The sequence below is a fragment of the Pinus tabuliformis genome, chromosome 8 (genome assembly GCF_031772625.1).
Source record: "Pinus tabuliformis cultivar Carrire ecotype Pingquan chromosome 8, CPIR1, whole genome shotgun sequence".
Classification (NCBI taxonomy): Eukaryota; Viridiplantae; Streptophyta; class Pinopsida; order Pinales; family Pinaceae; genus Pinus; species Pinus tabuliformis.
This window is the reverse complement of record NC_142294.1, coordinates 1,618,702,666-1,618,723,671: the sequence shown is the minus strand read 5'-3', so window position 1 is coordinate 1,618,723,671 and position 21,006 is coordinate 1,618,702,666. Positions and strand designations below refer to the sequence as shown.

The 21,006-nt window shown below is 39.2% G+C and overlaps 1 non-coding gene across 1 annotated transcript; it reads right to left on the bottom strand.

The window, feature by feature from the left end:
• Positions 1 to 7,402: 7,402 nt before the first annotated feature.
• Positions 7,403 to 7,521, bottom strand: LOC149242276 (U5 spliceosomal RNA). Its single transcript, XR_016246864.1, has one exon. It is a non-coding gene; the product is annotated as a U5 spliceosomal RNA (small nuclear RNA).
• Between the last annotated feature and the right edge of the window lie 13,485 nt (positions 7,522 to 21,006).

Genomic DNA, 21,006 nt, shown 5'->3' with positions numbered 1-21,006 from the left:
TGCATCTGTCAGTGATCCTGATTCCCTTAAGCCGTCCCCTGCTATGCTCTTCTTTAATAAGTCTGTTGAGCCCCTCCATGATAAGTAAAAATAATAATGGGGATAGAGGACACCCTTGCCTGAGACCTCTTTCAGAGTGGAAGAAAGGCGAAGCTGCTCCATTGACAAGGACACTAAAAGATATATTTGTTATACAACACATGATCCATTTTATAAACTCATAAGGGAAGCCTAGATGAGTTAGAAGCATTTTGAGGTATAACCAACTTACCTGATCAAAGGCTTTTGAGAGATCTACCTTTAAGATCATACCTTTCATCTTCTTCATCTGAATAGAGTGTATCACTTCTTGTGCAGTACCAACCGCTTCATGTATTTTTCTATCTTGGAGAAAGACAAATTGTTCAAAAGATATGTGGGTGGATAGGATGGGTCGGATGCGATTGGAAATGATTTTGGCGATGATTTTGTAGATACAGTTGCACAAGGAGATGGGGCGGAAGTCATCAAAGGAGGCGGGCATGTTTGATTTGGGGATGATGGGGATGAATGTAGAATTGAAGGCCTCATACATTCTTCCAGAGATCCGACAATCTTCAATGACCTTAAGCAGATCTTCTCCAAGGATGTCGAAAAAAGATGTGTAGAACTCCACCGACCAACCATCTGGTCCTGGGCTCTTGTCGCTCTTGAACCATTTCAAGGTAGCCTCAAGTTCCCCCATTGTGACCTCCCTGTTCAGCTCCATGGCAATCTCCTGATCCATAAACCGAGGAAATAGTTGTGCCACTCGAATGACTTCTGCTAGAGTGACATTGGGAGGTGCCTTGTAGATCTGCTTGAAGTGGGATGTGGCCAGGGAAGCTAATTGCTGGAAGGTATTCACAGTATTCCCCTGCTCATTTGTCAGTTGCCAAATGGAGTTGATAGCTCTTCGACCATTTGCATGTTTGTGAAATTTTTTTGTATTGTCATCTCCTTCCAGCAACCATATTGCTTTCCTTCTCAACCTCCAGGTTTCTTCCCGATCCTTTAGAATTTTACCTCTCTTAGATATTAAGATAGTGAGCTTTTCCTTCTGTTCATTTGAGGTGAAGACCCCCCTTGTTCATTTTCCAAGGCCACAATCTCTGTTTCAATGTCCCTTAGGGTTTGATCATCCTATTCTCTCTTGTTGTGAGCCCAGATTTTAGATAGTCCCTTCAGCTCTTTAAGGTTAAGTGCAAAACCTTCAGCTATATTCCCACTAGCAGCAAGAGGGTGGGTCTTCCAGTATTCAGTTACCAATCGAGTATAGGCTGCATCCTTCAACCAATTGGGGTTGAATTTGAAAGGGGATTTGGTTTGTTCAGTCCTCCTCTTATTTCAAGGTATATCGGGAGATGGTCTGATATACCTCCTGACTTGACCCACAGTCTGTAGTTATAGCCCATACACAGTAATCGCTCCTTGATGAGAAAGCGATCAAGTCTTCTAGCGAGGCTGTCTTCTCCAATCCTTCTGTTCCTCCAAATAGGTTGTATTTTTGCAGATGGGATATCAATAAGACTGTGGTTCTCCAAGATATTTTCAAAGTAAGCAGATAGGGGGTCAATCTAGGCATGATGTCCCCATGATTCTGAGAAGCCAATAGAGAAGTTTAGGTCCCCTCCAAGGATAATGTTGTCCTTTTGCAGAAGGTTGGAGTTCAATAATTGTTCCCAGAATTCTCCACGGTGTTGACATGGCCCTTATACATTGATAAGGCTGATTTCGGTGCCCAGTTCAGACAAGAAAATGTCAGCCCCGATGTGTCCAATGCCTCCCCATATGTTACAAATTCTAATAGTTCGAGAGTTGAAACCCATAGCAATGCCTCCCGAGCGGCCATTGACATCGAGGGCTTGAAAAGACCAACCAAGAAGCATGGATTCTAGAAGGTGAGAGATAACTTCAACAAGACCCAGGGTTTCTTGTAGGAATATGACATCTACAAGTTCAGTCCTAAAAAGTCTGCGAAGAGCTAGTTTTTTCTCAAGGCTAGCTAACCCTCGACAGTTAAAAGATAGCAACTTCATAGGGGAGATGTACCCAGGGTGTTCTATGCTCTAAGAACCTGATCAATAGCAAGTTGTCGCCCCGAGGTAATCTCATCCCCTACCTGCATCTTGCCTTTGGATAGGGAGGAAGGTATGCCTCTTGGTGGCTTCGAGGAGATGGAGGGAGATACTAGACCAATGCCTATGGAGTTAGGAGGTAGTGATCAAGATAGGGATCAGAGAGAGTATATGTGGGATGGAGACCCTTAATCAGTTTCAGAGGATTTAGATGGGGTCGTCTCTGGGAAAGATGGGGGAGTGCAAGAGAAAATGGGAGGAGGGGGGTGGCAGTATGAAAGCAGAGACCTGATGATTCACTGAAGATAAAGCTATGGTATCAGATGAAATAGAGAGATGAATAGAGCACGGGTTAGAATTGGACATACCCAAAGACAGGGCAACCTCCGCAGCCACCCTTTCCCTAGTCAGAGGAGGAGATGGAGGCCAATATGGTGTTTTGCCACACTTATTTGGAGGCTCCTTGGCCGGTGTTTCCACTGCTGCTTCAGGGGCGGAGTGTTCCATTGTTGCTTTAGAAGAGGTGTGGTTCACAGGTGCCTGAGTATCCTTTGTAGGGATTGTCTTTCCCTTTTCCACTGCTCTTTCTTTGCCATTCAAGGGGCAGTCCATGAATAAGTGACCCACCTTATGGCATCTTCTGCACCTAAAAGGGACCCCCTCATAATCGAGGATCTGTGTCCGAGTGAAATTTCTCCATCGTAATGTGATGTGTTCCTGCAACCCTTCCTTGATATCTAGATGGACCAAAATCCTCGCATATGCCATGATGCCTGTGGAGAGGTATGATTTATCATACTTCAAATAGGTACCCAGAGAGTTCCCAATGTGTCTGAAGTTGTCCTCAGATCAAAAATGTAGTGGCAGACCTCAAAGACAGACCCATAGTGGCCCAGCTCCTAATTGCTCCCTCTCAGGGTCAAAAAGAGGGTTCCATCGCCTAAGAAGCACAGGGGCCTGTTCAATGTGCCAGAAAGATGACAAGACCCAATTTGTATGCTCAGCTCTGACGAATCGCAGCGCAAACCATCCATGGACAAGGGTTTGTACGAAGGGTAGCTCAACCAAATGTTTCCCCCACACTTTTGTTGTCCATTGCTTTAGCCATGCCGCAATGTAGCTCCTCCCCCAAACCCTACCAACCAAGACTCAATCGGCAGTATCCATGGTTTCGCCCCACTGAATATCTTCTCCCAGGTTGATAATTATGTCTTGTGCTCTAGATTTGACACACTTTTGTCTTTTGCCCGACTTGTGGCCCGCATCGGTGGCGTCCTCCTGTGATCCGTTAAGATGAGGGCTTGGTTGAGGGTTTGAACGATTCAGACTAGGCCAAGAGGGGAAAGCATCTGAGAGAGGAGGTATGTCTGTAAAACTGTCGGAGGGGGGAGATGATAATGGTACCGAGAGAGGGGTACCTTGAGCAAAGACCGAGGGTTCCCCAAGGGGAGAAGATGAAGGGAAATGGGATCCGGCGGATGGAGGGAATGGTGGGCAGCGCGAGGAGAAAGTGGTGAGGTCCGAGCCTATGCAACGGGCCACAAATTGTAGGGAGGATGGCCGCGGGTGATGGGTAGCAGAGACCGACCAGGAGGAAGGGACCGCAGGTAGGGTTACAACCAAACATGAGGGCCCTGAGATCGAGGGTAAGGGAGCGATAACCTCTAACAATTCACTGTTGAAGGGGAGTAGTCCTTCCATGTTTGAGTGGGGGGATGTCCAGATGGAGACATCCTCAAGAGGGTCTTCCGAAAAATCAACTAAGTCCAAATCCATAACCGATCCGGGTTTTACGTGCCAACTGTCGTCATAAGTGTAGAAAATCGTTGCTGTAGGAGTGGCCGACTGTAGAAAGGTGAAAACGGTGAGGGGCACGACGGAGCCACGGAGGTAAAGCTCAAAACCGCAAATGGGAAACGGAATATGCGAAGAACGGCATCAAGGAGGTACAGCAGGAGGGAGGTGTTGGAGCTGGTCGAAAGCAAAGGGAAGGTGCAGCGAAAAGTCACTGCAATCAAACCCTAGCCTGTGTTATGCACTATTCGCAGAGGGTTTCGGAACTCCATCCTCCCCGTAACATGATGATCTCTTTTAAATAACCTCTTGAAATAAATGTTATTTAATATAGACATTTAAATTTTTTGTTCATGTTTTTTTTAACAGAAAGCAAAATATTTTAACTACATTACTAAATTATAAGATTAGTAATGAACCTAGCCACTGATGATTTTAATTAAAATTAACCAAATATTTAAATCTGTTTATGTTTTTATCATGACTTATATTAATTTTTATTTAGAATATATTTTATTTTTATTTTGTTTAGATAATAATTTTAAGTACAATTAAACAAATATTTAAATTCATTTATGTTTTTATGATAACTTACATTATTTTTTAATTTAGAATACATTTTATTTTTATTTTAAAATAAACCAGTATCAATTTCAGATTGAGCACTAATGAAATCACAAGTGTTTCCTACCCAGTTGTAAAATGCAGAAAAAAAAACTTTTTGTACAGCCACATCTCTCTGCCAGAGCAGTAAATGTAGGTGCTCTGACAAAATCACAGCATCGAACAAACTTGAAGCATCGAATAGCATCATCATGCCTGATACAACTACGATTTCCCATAGCCCATGTGGTTGCAATAAAAGATTCTGCCTTAAGGAAGCAATATAATCCTCCCATGGAAGCAATATAATCCTCCCATGTTCAGAACACAAATTTTGCATGAACAATTTCCAAAGTCAGCTGACTAAGGGAGGACGATGAAATTTTTTATTTTCGCATTGATTTTCTAAGATCTCTCTTTTCAATGTCCCTTTCCAATTTCTCATGTGCTTCCTTCAACATTGTGTCAAGCTACTAATCTAGCTAGTCAAGCTGATAACAAAGTACAGACATACATGAGTTTGGGCACATTGTTAAGTCACAATTTTTTTATCTTCACCAAGAATATAAATGGTCTGAACAGTGAAAAGTTTTAAGGTATGATAAAGGCACGCCCAAGACTCTGGAAAAAATATCAGTTTAGTCTCTCTAACATTTACAGTGTTCAATGTGACATGCTTGGATATATCCACTTTCAATTTTAGTGTCTTGGATATATGTAGAATATTTCCCCGTGGTGATTTGGATCTATGTTTTTGGAGTGAATTCTAATTATAAATTGGTCAAATCTTCTTTCTTCTTTACATTTCAAGTATGGTTATGGCACGCAATCAACAAAACCAGTGTAAAATTTTATGAACCATGGGAGAGAAAATATGTATTGCCTTCCGCTGTAAATTTATGCTTGGCAACATTTCAGGTACAAATGGATTCATATTTGTGTTCCTATTTTTCCAAGTTTTTTTTTATGTGTTAAGGTGACAGGGACTTATGACATTGGAATCTCATTATTTCTCAAAAATGGGACTCTGTAGATTGGTATATGAACCCTGCGAGAGAAAATATGTATTCCCTTCTACTGTAAATTTATGTTTGGCAACATTTCAGGTACAAATGGATTCATATTTGTGTTCCCATTTTTGTTAGATTTTTATGTGTTAACTTGAGAAGGACTCTTATGACATTGGAATCTGTTTATTTCACAAAAATGGGACTTTGTAGATTGGTTTTGGGTTGCCTTTCCTAGAACAATTGAATTGAGTCATAGTATTATGGCAGCGTGCACTCGACAATACAGTATGGATCAGATATGTAACATCTTGTGTATTGTTTGCAGATCAAATTGAAAAAAGTGACTTGTAATATATAAACAAACACCAACAATTACTACAATGTATAGATGACTAACACTATTAATTACTATAATGTGCAGATGACTAGATCTGACAGTTAAGAACGTGTTTTTGGAGGTCGCAGGTTTCCTCCGGATAAATTTCACTTCTTTTTTAGTAAATTAGGCAGTGAATTGCTTAAATAAAAGGTCTTTTATCCCGCAAATGAGAATTTTTCCCATCTATTTGATTTCTAACTAGACCATAAGATAAACCAACATAAATCTATCATAAATCCATCCTAAACACGATTTTTTAAGCAGCAACTTGGTTCCTAAATCTTTTCTTCATCCCTCTGCAATTCTGTCGTTGAATCTACTGGTAAGTGCCATCTCGGCATCCTTGTTGTCGGATAATTTATTACACAAATTCCTAATTCTATCTCAGTCCCTATTGCAGAAAACCCTTTGGTAGTGAAGACGTATTTGTTGATTTGAAGGAATGATCTTTTTGTAGACTTGTGATTATTATGATCTTTAAGAATTCAGAGGAGCTTGCGTTTTCTGTTGCACAGTTCGTCGAAAGCGAGGGTGCGTTAGAGACCTATGATATCTATCATTGAGGAACAAATTTTGGTTTTTCGGCAGGAGTCCCTCTTATTACTAATAGCAATGACTATGATGCTTCCACTGATGAATCTAGCATTTTGAAGCAACCTGAATGGGCTCACCTCAGTGAGCTACACAAAGCCATTAAATTTTGTGAAGTACCATTGGTTAATCAAGATCCGAAATACGCATTTCTGGCCCTGGACTAGACGCACATGTTTACTCGGTGGGACAGGAAATATGTTGAACATTTCTTGTCAAGTATAAATACAAAGTCTGACGCCACTGTGAAGTTCAATGGGAACGCTCACTATTTGTCAGCATCTTGCTTGATGCAAAAATGTGGCCTTTTACACAGCAAAAATTGGTTCCCAGAATACTTATGTATAAATGAAGCGAACAGATCAACCGTTGACAGGATCCGTTTATGTGAAAACAGAAGATTTTGGAATGATAAGGTCAAGTTGGAGTTGGCTGCATGAGTAAGTAGGAGTTTGGGGAAGGGACGCAAATCCCGAGCCTGATTTAGTTGAATAGGGACACAATTGAACACTTCAGCAACTAGTCATAACGCTTCAGCAACATAGACCTAAGTCTAGCAAGACAGACTAACTTTTTGGAGCATTGATGGGAGTCAACCGATTTTCCATGCGAAAATATTTGGAGCATTGAACAAACAAAACCAATCCCCAGTGCCCTCTCTTTTATGCAAGTAATAGAAGCACGCCACACGTTGCAGATGGATCTTAGTTACCTAACATATATATATTATATCATATAACGTAAGATCTTACAGATATACCATATTTATCAAGCTACTCTGGGAGTATAGCTCCCCGATATAACACACCTACATACCTGCAAATTGAAGAATACATAGAAATATATGGAAATATAGGGCGGGCATCCATTCCGCAAATTGAAGAGTACATAAGGCATTGATTCCGCTTTGGATTTACTTTGTGGGCTTCATATCTCGAAGTGAGAGAGAAGCCTCCAAAAATTGGCGTATGCCGCTGAGAGTGGCCAACACACGGTATTCTTTAGTAAAAGGCGAAAGAATAGTTCGCTTTGTGTTAACCACACGGCTCCGTGACTTACCAAATCAATCGCCCGATTATTTGTAGTCCATCCTCTGTCTCCTCTTAATCTCACATCGAATGTGGGACAGTTTATCACCATACACACCTCACTTTTATTTATTCATAAATTGATATTCTTAGTAAAAAAAAAAATTCAGAGGAAAAAAGCAGTATATCATTTATATTAAGATAATATAAAAGCCTTCATGAGAGACATAAAGGTGGCATGTGAAGCCACGATCCAAGATGTTTGAGAAGAAAACTATTGCAAATGGTCCAAAGATTCTCCAAAAAACAAGCTGACATGAGACATATGCTATCATATATAAAGCAGAATTCAAGGAATATATATGCAAAGTGCCTATTTAAGAGACAGCATCACCAAATTTCAAAAAGCAAAACTATATAGATGTATCTGTACAGACAGCTAAATTGAAATTGAATCAAATATAGCAATGATGCGATGGAGGATGTTAGAATAGGGAACTTTGGAATCACGGAAAATTTTGTGGTTCCTCCAATTCCAGGCGCACCATATCATGATGATGATGAGAAAACACTTTGGCTTATTTTGATTGCACCACTAGGCGAAAGCTGCATGGATAGAGTCAAAAACAATACGAGGAAAATCAAAGGTAATTGCCAGATCATACCAGATATGTTGTGAGGACCGACATTGGACGAACATGTGAAGATTTGATTCTTCGTCGGATTCGCACATCGGGCACCTGCTTGGGCCGTGCCAATTTCTTTTCCTCAGGTTGTCCCACGATAGGTTCTTGTTGTTGTATACCAGCCATGCAAAGAAGATCGTCCTGGGGGGGCATCCCGATTTCCAGAAGGACGAAGGAAAAAAAGAGTTGGCTTGCTGCGCCCTTGAAGAGATGAGGTCAAGGTAGATGTCTTTCACGCGAGCTGGAACCTGTGCATTTGACCAGATTAGGCAATCAGTCGTGCCATGTCGACGAATCCCGCTGTCTTTTAGAGAAGTTTGGACGGCATTCCATGAGGAGCATAGTTCGACAGGAAGGAAAAGGTCAACGGCGTCCTTCCATAAAGGAACAGGACCACACCAATCAGCGATGAGATGATCCCATGTGAAGTAGCCTTTTCTGTGGAGTGCGAATAAAAGAGTTTCAGGAAAAGTCATGGTTCCCCGGCAGCAGGCGATGGAGTCGAAACCAATAAAGATGCGTCGTCCCGTGTGAATCCTCCACTTTAGATTTTTTAGGAAGTGTTGCTCAACCTTTCGGAGACTGAGCCAAATGGCTGATCCCTGTTTGGAGCCGATAGATCCGGCTCTGTACCAAATTTCCAGATTTTTACCTTTTAAATATTTAAATTTAATAGTGGCGCTCCATGGGCTTTCCCCAAAGATCCCACGCCAGAGCGTTTTGCATAAGAGGGCCTTACCGAATGATCTCAGGTCCATTAAGCCCCATCCTCCCAGGTGCTTAGGCAAAGAGATATTGTCCAATTTGGAGAGGTGGAATTTCGATCTCTCTGACTTGCCACCCCAGATGAAATTAGCCGTGATCTTGTTCAGCTTGTGGATAATACTTGCCGGAAGAAAGAAGAGGTGTGCCCAATAAACGGCCATCTGTAACAATACTGATTGGGAAAGAATGACCCTGCCTGCCAATGGTAAGCTCCGATGTTCCCAAGCGGCTATCTTTTTATAATATCTTGTTGTTAACCATTGCCAGTCAAGTTTGGAATAGCCCTTTGCCTTGAGGTGAAGCCTAAATATTTAAGACCCTCATTAATCGGTCTAGACTCAATACCAAATAATTCAGATATCGATTTTACCATCTCCAGGTTGGCGCCATTGTGATAGAGGGAGGATTTCCCTTTATTGATATAGAGTCTTGTAGCCTTTTGAAATCTGTCCAAGATGTTCTTCAAACAAGTCCACGACAATCTACAGAGCATTGCAAATAAGAGTACATCGTCAACGAAGAGGTTATGCAAGATGTAGACTTGTCTGCAAATCTTTATAGGCATACATCTGTTGTCCGCAGCCTGATTCTTGATGTGGATACTTAGAGAATTCATGGCCAGAATGAAAAGAAGTGGCGAGAGGGGGCATCCCTGACGCAAGCCTCTCTCTGCCTGAAAAAAGTGGGAAGGAATACTGTTTATAATGATTGCGTAATTCACGTTCTCTACGCAGGCCATGATCCATCGAATGGCACATGCTCTCAGACCAATCTTTGCCAGAAGGCATTTAATATATCCCCAATCTAAGCAGTCAAAAGCTTTCTGCAAATCTATTTTCATAATAGCCGCCTCAATATTGTTTGTAGACATAGTGTAAAGGCACTCCTGGGTAAAGTAACGCATCTGATTCAACAAAAACCAAATATTTAGTAGTTAATGTTTAATGATATTATCTAGAGTTATTAGTTAGTATGTTATTTTTTATTTATATACATGAATGGTGTGCGTGTAGTTTTTTGTTTATTCTATTAAAATGATGCGTTAACACAAAATTATTTAAAATAAAAAAAAATAATAATAATAAAAATTTATATGAAATATTAAATATTTTTTCAGGAAAAAAAATAAGAAATTTTAAAAATATTAAACATTACACGAAACAATAATTAACATTAAAACTAATCAACACAACAAAGTTGATGTGATTTTTGATATAAATATAGTTTTCTCTACAATATAATTTAATAACCTTCATTTTTATAATAAAAGTTCAACTCTATGACGTCTTCATATCATATCATTTAGCGTTAAAACCTTTGTTAGCATTTAATCAATGTCATAATGAATTGATAAATGGAAAAAACTATGCTTTATTCATAAATCACCAAACTTTATGATTTATGAATATTTTAATAAATCATATCGAATATGTTTTATTTTAACTGTTATTTTTTTTACTATTTATTTTAACTATTATTTTTTTATTATAGAAAATGGATAATTTATATAGTAAAACCATGTAATAAGAAATTACTTGTGAAACAACGCAAAAGAAACGTTTCACAAAAGAAACATAAAAAATAAACCACATGTAAATTTTAAAAAACAACCATAAAATTAAAATATGAAATAATGATTAAACTAAACATTTAAAAAAATTCTCAAATAAGAAACAATTTACTAATATTCATGATCATTTAAAGATGTTAAACCAACAAACTAATATAATTCTCCCCAACTTAAAATATAATGCATATTTTTTTGGAAATGAGCATTTAAACCTGGGCCTTAAAATATAACAAATCAATACGTTCTACATTCCATGCCTGATAAGGCAAGAAATCGCCAATTGATTCACTCCAAAAGAAGAAAATACTCTGTTTTGATAATTTAGCATTAACTTAAAGAATAGTCCCTGTTTATTACCTTAATATACAATTGTATAATATTATTGAATTATTTTTCTTAATATGACATAAGATAAAAATAAATGAAATCTAAAAAAATTTACATAATTATAAGAGCAAATAAAATATATTGAATGGTTTAAAACATTATTGAATTATTTTTATTAGTATGACATAAGATAAAAATAAATGAAATAAAAAAAAAATCACATAATTATAAGAGCAAGTAAAATATATGGAATGGTTTACAATGTTCAAAAGATTTTTTTGCTTGGAGCTTAAATTTTATAAAATAAATATGAGAATATGTGAATTTAGATTTTAAATTACATTTGTTTTTCATGCATTAAGTTTTTAAAATATTTCCTATTTTTCTTTTAATTGGATTTTGGAATTTGAATATTATATTTTTAAATTATTTTTAATTTAATTTTTAAACAAATAAATAATTTATTTCGTTATTTTATTTATTTATTTTAAATATGAATGATAGAAATTAGTCAATAATAAATAATATATATTATTATAAAAACTATGGCTGGTTTATTTATATTTAAAAAAGTAAATTTAAAATTAACATTTCTTTTGGTTAAATTAACCATAGCAATTGGTTTTATTAGATAATTAACTTTTAATTTATAACATATCGATTAATGATAAATCTCAAAGAGATAAATAACTAAAAGTGCAAATAAAGACTATATACTTCCAAATCTTAAAAACTACGTATCTGAGGCTACCGGAAACCTTTTCGCCTGAAACCAAAGGGGTTACTCACTAGAACAAATGCTCCTAACATAATAGAGCAGTCTCTTGGCCTGAAAGCTGTCAAAGACAGTAGATCTAGGAAACAACAGTTGGATGCAGTTGTACCGGCTTCGGATTTAAATCAGCAATGGATGCGGCCCTCAAATAACTTCGATACCATGTAGGAATTTACAAGGTAAATTCCTCAGATATAACACCAAAGGACACTGCTCACAAACAGATCACAGATCAATACACTAGTATCCTTGACGTGGTTAAAACCCTCAAAGAGGGAAACAGTGCACGCCCTGAGCTAACGCGGTCACTTCAGGCAATTTATTAATGTAAAAGAAAGAAAATTTACATAAGCTTCTCTCATGAAGGGTCGCCTTACAAATGACTACATAAGCTTCTCTCATGAAGGGTCGCCTTACAAATGACTCTCCATGCTCTTTAAATAGAGATATGAACCAATCAGGTGTTAAGCCACGGAGTGTTGGTAATACCCAGGAGAGAATGAACCGTCGAATCACTTCATGTCTAGAACATATCATGACCGTTGGTAATACCCAGGAGAGAATGAACCGTCGAATCACTTCATGTCTAGAACATATCATGACCGTCAGATTGTAAGTTACAAAAATACATAGTAAAGAAACACATTTTACCTAACTCTACACTAGACCAAGTTATACTTAACTATTTCCTATGTGTCAGAATATCCTAATAACTAAAATAGATCTTCTACCATATATCAACTATATATTGAGCATGGAAGAAATTACATATATTCATTTTCAGAATATATATATATATATATATATATATAGTAGAATTAATGGTCAAGGAATCTAGGAATTGAAGATAATCTAGGAATCAACAACTAAAACCTCAAAATTTACAAGGACTTCAAATCACAACAATCACCAATTGAACTACCCATGAAGACTATTCCACGACATATAATTAATAAGTATATAAAACTTAATAAATATATAATTAAAAATGAAAATATTTCTAAATAGAAATAAATAGATAAACTGATTTGACCATATAAATTAACATAATGATTCACCATATTTAAATTTAATTAACCATTATAAATCTATTTTAACCATGGCTCTAGAAGCCCCATAGTGATCAAATCTGTTATATATGAAAACTCATCTTGGTGTGTAAAACTTGAAAAAAAATCTGTATCTGAAAAGAGTTAATTCATATATATAGAGAGAGAGAGAGACCATGTGTAATTTTTAGTTATTTAAATTGCATTTTTGAATGTATAAATAAATACAATGTCTTGAAAGTGTTACTCTCAATTGATTGTATAAACTACACAATTTAAATTTACAATTCTAACATTTCTTTTTCAATACTTTCATAAAAAAAAATCATTGAAAACCATTGAACATTTTTATTTTTATTAATATTTTTTCAATGTCAAATAAATTTATATTAAGAATGGAATGAATTACACCTCATTTTATTAAGAGGTAACTAAATTCAACTACTATTTTCTTTTGGAATTGAAATATATATATATATATGTATAACAAGCATATTCAAACATCAGTTTTTATATATATAGAAAAGTCATATATATAGATATATATATATAAACAATGTATTTAAGTTATATATATATATATATAGACATATTCAAACAATGTGTTTAAGCTTTGAAATATTTATAAGGAAAATTTAAGATTTTTTTTAAGTTGAAATAAATGTTTTTTTCCCCTTGGAAAAATCGTAATTTTCATTAATAAAGGAAAATTATATGTTGTAGATGTGATACGCATATGCAATATGTGAGGCTGACAGCCTATCTAGTAGAAAAAGAGACAAAAATAGCATAGTGCACTCCACGCAAAGAGGCACTGCCTTCAGTAATGTTCATGATAAAGTGAAACAAAATTCTCTACGCAGAGAGTATGTATGTCTATCATATTATATACATAAGATAATTTATGAAAAACTATTAACATATGCAAAAAATAGGCTCCTGTTGAGCCAGTTAAATTGTAAAATCCATGAATGGATGGTGGTAATACTGATAGTGTGCACCGTCCTTCTGCTCCTGGATCAGCCATGTGCCACAAGGCCGGATCACTGCTTCCTTGGATAACAGGTCGGTAGATGAGTTGTGTTCCCTATAGATATGATGACAAACAAAGAAGTCAAAATGTGTGATGAGTCTATGGGCCTCGTCCTGAATAGGTCTCAGAGTGTAAGCAAAACAATTTGTAGATTTGTTAATCCAGTTGCATACAATTTTTGAGTCCCCGAAAATTTGTAGATTCTTGCATCGTTTTTCCAAAGCAAATTGTATGAGATATTTAACAGTAATCAATTCTGCAAAATTGTTTGTGCCCCTTCCCAAGCCCATTTGTATTTGGAATGATGGGATTCTGAAAGATATAGAATGACACCGCCCCCACACCCAGCTTCCTGTGTTGAACCGTCAAAATATGCCTAGGGGTGAGAGTGATTGATGTTTTCAGGGACAATGTGCTTGCGGGGAGGATTATCATCGTCTTCGGGAATGGTGTGGTAGTCTACCAGAAGGTGGGCAGTGATGGAGGGCCAATGAGGAACGGTGTCCTAAAAAATGCATCGGTTACGGGAAATCCAGATTGCCCAGCAAATGAGGAGAGGAAGGTTTCTAGCCTTGGTCGGGGTTGCGAAGGTCCACCATGTGGTCCAAGCTTCCATAACTATCAAGCCCTGCCATGTGCACTGGGTGGGGATGGTCGAGAGAACAGAGTTCCATAGGTCCCTTGTGACTGGGCAGGTGAGGAAGAGATGGTCTATATATTCAGAACTATTCTTACATAAGCAGCACCAAAAAGGTCCATGCTGAGCTCTTTTGATAAGATTGTCACCTGTGGGAGCCTTTTTTTTATAGTTGACCACATGAATAGTCTAGTTCTGGAAGGTGCTTTTAGTTTCCACATGTTTTTCCACCAATGTTCGATAGCCTGTGGTCTATGAACATTTACTAAATAGAGATATCCCTCCTTAGGGGAGTAAATCCCATTTTTAGCATATGCCCAGATAATCTCATCCTCCCCCTTCTACAATTCTGATGTGTGATTCTATTAATTTTGAAATATAGCCCGCCCAATATTGATGCCAGTGCTATGGGATGTGCAGGCTGCAAGTAGTTTTCCAAGCCTGATAAAATATGGTGGAACGTTCCATGTCTGCAATGTGGCTGATATGTGTGATACCTGAGTTGGCAAGATGGAGCTTGAGCCCTTCAGGCAGCCTGTGGGCATTACCACACCCGATCCAAAGGTCTAAACCAATGCGCACTAATGTGCCCACTTGGATTCTCCAAGTGAGTCCTCCTTTGATGATAGACATAGAATTTAACACATCTTTCTAGATGATAGAAATCCCTGTTTTGTTCCAGTATGGCTATCTGAGCCAGTCCATCAGGTTTAGGGGGGCTATGTAATTAGAAAAAACCACCTTAGTCCAGACGTTGTTTGATGTGATCAATTTTCAACGTGGCTTGGCCGCCAATGCAAAGGAGAATTCTTCCAGCTTTTTAATACCCCAACCTCCCCATTTCTTTAGGAGAGTAAGCAACTCCCAATTGGCCCAGGCAAATATTCTCCTTGATTGTTTGCCTTTTCAAAGGAACCTGCAACAGAGGTTTTGTATTATGGAGAGGATTCCTCTAGGTATCCATGCCAGTGTCATCCAATATACCAGGGTGGCTTCAAGAACAGCTTTGATGAGTATAAGTCTTCCTGCTCTAGAGAGGTACTTATGATACCAGATGTTGAGCCTTCTTTCCATCTTGGAGATTAACCATGTCCAATCTGCTATCTTGTAGCCATGGGGCTTCAACCTGTACCCCAGGTATCTAAGGCCATCCTCCATCTATAGAAGAGTGAAATGGAATCTGTGGAGTGCATACTGAGTCTCATGAGGGGAGCATCCAGTGGCTGTAATGGTGGATTAGTATTATTGATGACCATATCTGTAGCAGTTTGAAATAGGGTGATGGTGTTATGTAAGATAGTCAGATCCCCAATACCACCATTGAGGAAGATCAACACATCATCCACGAAGAGTAAGTGAGTCAAAATGCATCTGTCAGTGATCCTGATTCCCTTAAGCCGTCCCCTGCTATGCTCTTCTTTAATAAATCTGTTGAGCCCCTCCATGATAAGTAAAAATAATAATGGGGACAAAGGACACCCCTGTCTGAGACCTCTTTCAGAGTGGAAGAAAGGCGAAGCTGCTCCATTGACAAGGACACTAAAAGATATATTTGTTATACAACACATGATCCATTTTATAAACTCATAAGGGAAGCCTAGATGACTTAGAAGCATTCTGAGGTATAACCAACTTACCCGATCATAGGCTTTTAAGAGATCTACCTTTAAGATCATACCTTTCATCTTCTTCATCTGAATAGAGTGTATCACTTCATGTGCAGTACCAACTGCTTCATGTATTTGTCAATCTTGGAGAAAGACAAATTGTTCAGAAGATATGTGGGTGGATAGGATGGGTCGGATGCGATTGGAAATGACTTTGGCGATGATTTTGTAGATACAGTTGCACAAGAAGATGGGGCGGAAGTCATCAAAGGAGGCAGGCATGTTTGATTTGGGGATGATGGTGATGTATGTAGAATTGAAGGCCTCATACATTCTTCCAAAGATCCGACAAGGATGTCGAAAAAAGCTGTGTAGAACTCCACCGACTAACCATCTGGTCCTGGGTTCTTGTCGCTCTTGAACCATTTCAAGGTAGCCTCAAGTTCCCCCATTGTGACCTCCCTATTCAGCTCCATGGTAGTCTCCTGATCCACAAACCGAGGAAATAGTTGTGCCACTCGAATGACTTCTGCTAGAGTGACATTGGGAGGTGCCTTGTAGATCTGCTTGAAGTGGGATGTGGCCAGGGAAGCTAATTGCTGGAAGGTATTCACAGTATTCCCCTGCTCATTTGTCAGTTGCCAAATGGAGTTGATAGATCTTCAACCATTTGCATGTTTGTGAAATTTTTTTGTATTGTCATCTCCTTCCAACAACCATATTGCTTTCCTTCTCAGCCTCCAGGTTTCTTCCTGATCCTCTAGAATTTTACCTCTCTTAGATATTAAGGTAGTGAGCTTTTCCTTCTGTTCATTTGAGGTGAAGAACCCCTTGTTCATTTTCCAAGGCTGCAATCTATGTTTCAATGTCCCTTAGGGTTTGATCATCCTATTCTCCCTTGTTACGAGCCCAGATTTTAGATAGTCTCTTCAGCTCTTTAAGGTTAAGTGCAAAACCTTCAGCTATATTCCCACTAGCAACAGGAGGGTGGGTCTTCCAGTATTCAGTTACCAATCGAGTATAGGTTGCATCCTTCAACCAATTGGAGTTGAATTTGAAAGGGGATTTGGTTTGTTCAATCCTCCTCTTATTTCAAGGTATATCGGCAGATGGTCTGATATACCTCCTGACCCGACCCATTGTCTGTAGTTATAGCCCATACACAGTAATCGCTCCTTGATGAGAAAGCGATCAAGTCTTCTAGCGAGGCTGTCTTCTCCAATCCTTCTATTCCTCCAAGTAGGTTGTATTTTTGCAGGTGGGATATCAATAACATTGTGATTCTCCAAGATATTCTCAAAGTAAACAGATAGGGGGTCAATCTAGGCATGATGTCCCCATGATTCTAAGAAGCCAATAGAGAAGTTTAGGTCCCCTCCAAGGATAATGTTGTCCTTTTGCAGAAGATTGGAGTTCAATAATTGTTCCCAGAATTCTCCACAGTGTTGACATGGCCCTTATACATTGATAAGTTTGATGTCGGTGCCCAGTTCAGACGAGAAAATGTCAGCCCCGATGTGTCCAATGCCTCCCCATATGTTACAAACTCTGATAGTTCGAGAGTTGAAACCCATAGCAATGCCTCCTGAGCGGCCATTGACATCGAGGGCTTGAAAAGACCAACTAGGAAGCATGGATTCTAGCAGGTGAGAGATAACTTCAATAAGACCCAGGGTTTCTTGTAGGAATATGACATCTACAAGTTCAGTCCTAAAAGGTCTCCGAAGAGCTAGTTTTTTCTCAAGGCCAGCTAACCCTCGACAGTTAAAAGATAGCAGCTTCATAGGGGAGATGTACCCAGGGTGTTCTATGCTCTAAGAACCCAATCAATAGCAAGTTGTCGCCTCGAGGTAATCTCCTCTCCTGCCTGCATCTTGCCTTTGGATAGGGAGGAAGGTATGCCTCTTGGTGGCTTCGGGGAGATGGGGGGAGATACTAGACCAATGCCTATGGAGTTAGGAGGCAGTGATCGAGATAGGGATCAGAGAGAGTATATGTGGAATAGAGACCCTTGATCAGTTTTAGAGGATTTAGATGGGGTCGTCTCCGGGAAAGATGGGGGAGTGCAAGAGAAAATGGGAGGATGGGGGTGCAGAGAGCATGCTAATGTAATGGGGGGCGAGGGTATGAAAGCAGAGACCTGATGATTCACTGAAGATAAAGCTATGTTATCAGATGAAATAAAGAGATGAATAGAGCAGGGGTTAGAAGTGGACATACGCGAAGATAGCGCAACCTCTACAGCCGCCCTTTCCTTGGTTAGAGGAGGAGAGGGAGGCCGATATGGTGCTTTGCCACGCTTCTTCGGAGGCTCCTTGGCTGGTGTTTCCAATGCTACTTCAGGGGCGGAGTGTTCCATTGCTGCTTTAGAAGAGGTGTGGTTCTCAGGTGCCTGAGTATCCTTTGTAGGGATTGTCTTTCCCTTTTCCGCTGCTCTTTCTTTGCCATTCAAGAGGCAGTCCATGAATAAGCGACCTACCTTATGGCATCTCTTGCACCTAAAAGGGACCCCCTCATAATCGAGGATCTGTGTCCGAGTGAAATTTCTCCATCGCAATGTGATGTGTTCCTGCAACCCTTCCTTGGTATCTAGATAGACCAAAATCCTCGCATATGCCATGATGCCCGTGGAGAGGTATGATTTATCATACTCCAAAAAGGTACCCAGAGAGTTCCCAATGTGCCTGAAGTTGTCCTTAGACCAAAATGTAGTGTTAGACCTCGAAGACGGACCCATAGTTTCCCAGCTCCTAATTGCTCCCTCTCAGGGTCAAAATGAGGGTTCCATAACCTAAGAAGCACAGGGGCCTGTTCAATGTGCCAAAAAGATGACAAGACCCAATTTGTATGCTCATCTTTGATGAATCGCAGCACAAACCATTTGCGAACAAAGGTTTGTATGAAGGGTAGCTCAGCCAAATGTTTCCCCCACACTTTTGTTGTCCATTGCTTTAGCCATGACACAATGTAGCTCCTCCCCCGAACCCTACCAACCAAGACTCGATCGGCAGTATCCATGGTTTCGCCCCACTGTATATCTTCTCCCAGGTTGATAATTATGTCTTGTGCCCTAGATTTGACACACTTTTGCCTTTTGCCCGACTTGTGGCCCGCGTCGGTGGCGTCCTCCTGTGATCCGCTGAGATGAGGGTTTGGTTGAGGGTTTGAAGGGTTCAGACTAGGCCCAGAGGGGAAAGCATCTGAGAGAGGAGGTATGTCTGTAAAACTGTCGGAGAGGGGAGATGATAACGGTACCGAGAGAGGGGTACCCTGAGCAAAGACCGAGGGTTCGCCAAGGGGAGAAGATGAAGGGAAATGGGATCCAGCGGATGGAGGGAATGGTGGGCAGCCCAAGGAGAAAGTGGCAGGGTCCGGGCCTATGCAACGGGCCACAAATTGTAGGGAGAACGACCGCGGGTGATGGGTAGCAGAGACCAGCCAGGAGGAAGGAACCGCAAGTAGGGTTACAACCGAACATGAGGGCCATGAGATCGAAGGTAAGGGAGCGATAACCTCTGACAATTCACTACTGAAGGAGAGTAGTCCTTCCATGTTCGAGTGGAGGGATGTCCAGATGGAGACATCCTCAAAAGGGTCTTCAGAAAAATCAACTAAGTCCAAATCCATAACCGATTTGGGTTTTACGCACCAGCTGCTGTCGTAAGTGTAGAAAATCATCGTTGTAGGAGTGGCCGACTGTAGGAAGGGGAAAACGGTGAGGGGCACGACGAAGTCACAGGGGTAAAGCTCAAAACCACGAACGGGTAACAGGATATGCGAAGAACGGCATCTGGGAGGTACAGCAAGAGGGAGGTGTCGTTGCTGGTCGAAAGCGAAGGGAAGGTGCAGCAAAAAGTCACTGCAATCAAACCCTAGCCTATGTCATGCACTATTCGCGGAGGATTTCGGAGCTCCATCCTCCTCATAACCTGATGATCTCTTTTAAATAACCTCTTGAAATAAATGTTATTTAATATAGACATTTAAATATTTATTTATGTTTTTTTAAAGAGAAAGCAAAATATTTTAACTACATTACTAAATTATAATATTAATAATGAACCTAGTAAACCAAATATATAAATTTGTTTATGTTTTATCATGACTTATATTAATTTTTATTTAGAATATATTTTATTTTTATTTTGTTTAAGTAATAATTTTAAGTAAAATTAATCAAATATTTAAATTCATTTATGTTTTTATGATAACTTACATTATTTTTTATTTAGAATATATTTTATTTTTATTTTAAAATATACGAGTCTCAATCAAATTGAGCACTAATGAAATCACAAGTGTTTCCTACCCAGTTGTAAAATGCAGAAAACAAAAAGACTTTTTGTACAGCTACATCTCTCTGCCAGAGCAGTCAAAGCTTCATCTCCTAGAAGACCAGTGGAGCAGTAAATGTAGGTGCTCTGCCAAAATCGCAGCCACGGTAACCATAACAAACTTGAAGCATCGAATAGCATCATCATGCCTGATACAACTACGATTTCCCATAGTCCATGTGGTTGCAATAAAAGATTCTGCCTTAAGGAAGCAATATAATCCTCCGATGTTCAGAACACAAATTTTGCATGAACAATTTCCAAAGTCAGCTGACTAAATTTTGGTAGTGAAGACGTATTTGTTGATTTGAAGGAATGATCTTTTTGTAGACTTGTGATTATTATGATCTTTAAGAATTCAGAGGAGCTTGCGTTTTCTGTTGCACAGTTCGTCGAAAGCGAGGGTGCGTTAGAGACCTATGATATCTATCATTGAGGAACAAATTTTGGTTTTTCGGCAGGAGTCCCTCTTATTACTAATAGCAATGACTATGATGCTTCCACTGATGAATCTAGCATTTTGAAGCAACCTGAATGGGCTCACCTCAGTGAGCTACACAAAGCCATTAAATTTTGTGAAGTACCATTGGTTAATCAAGATCCGAAATACGCATTTCTGGCCCTGGACTAGACGCACATGTTTACTCGGTGGGACAGGAAATATGTTGAACATTTCTTGTCAAGTATAAATACAAAGTCTGACGCCACTGTGAAGTTCAATG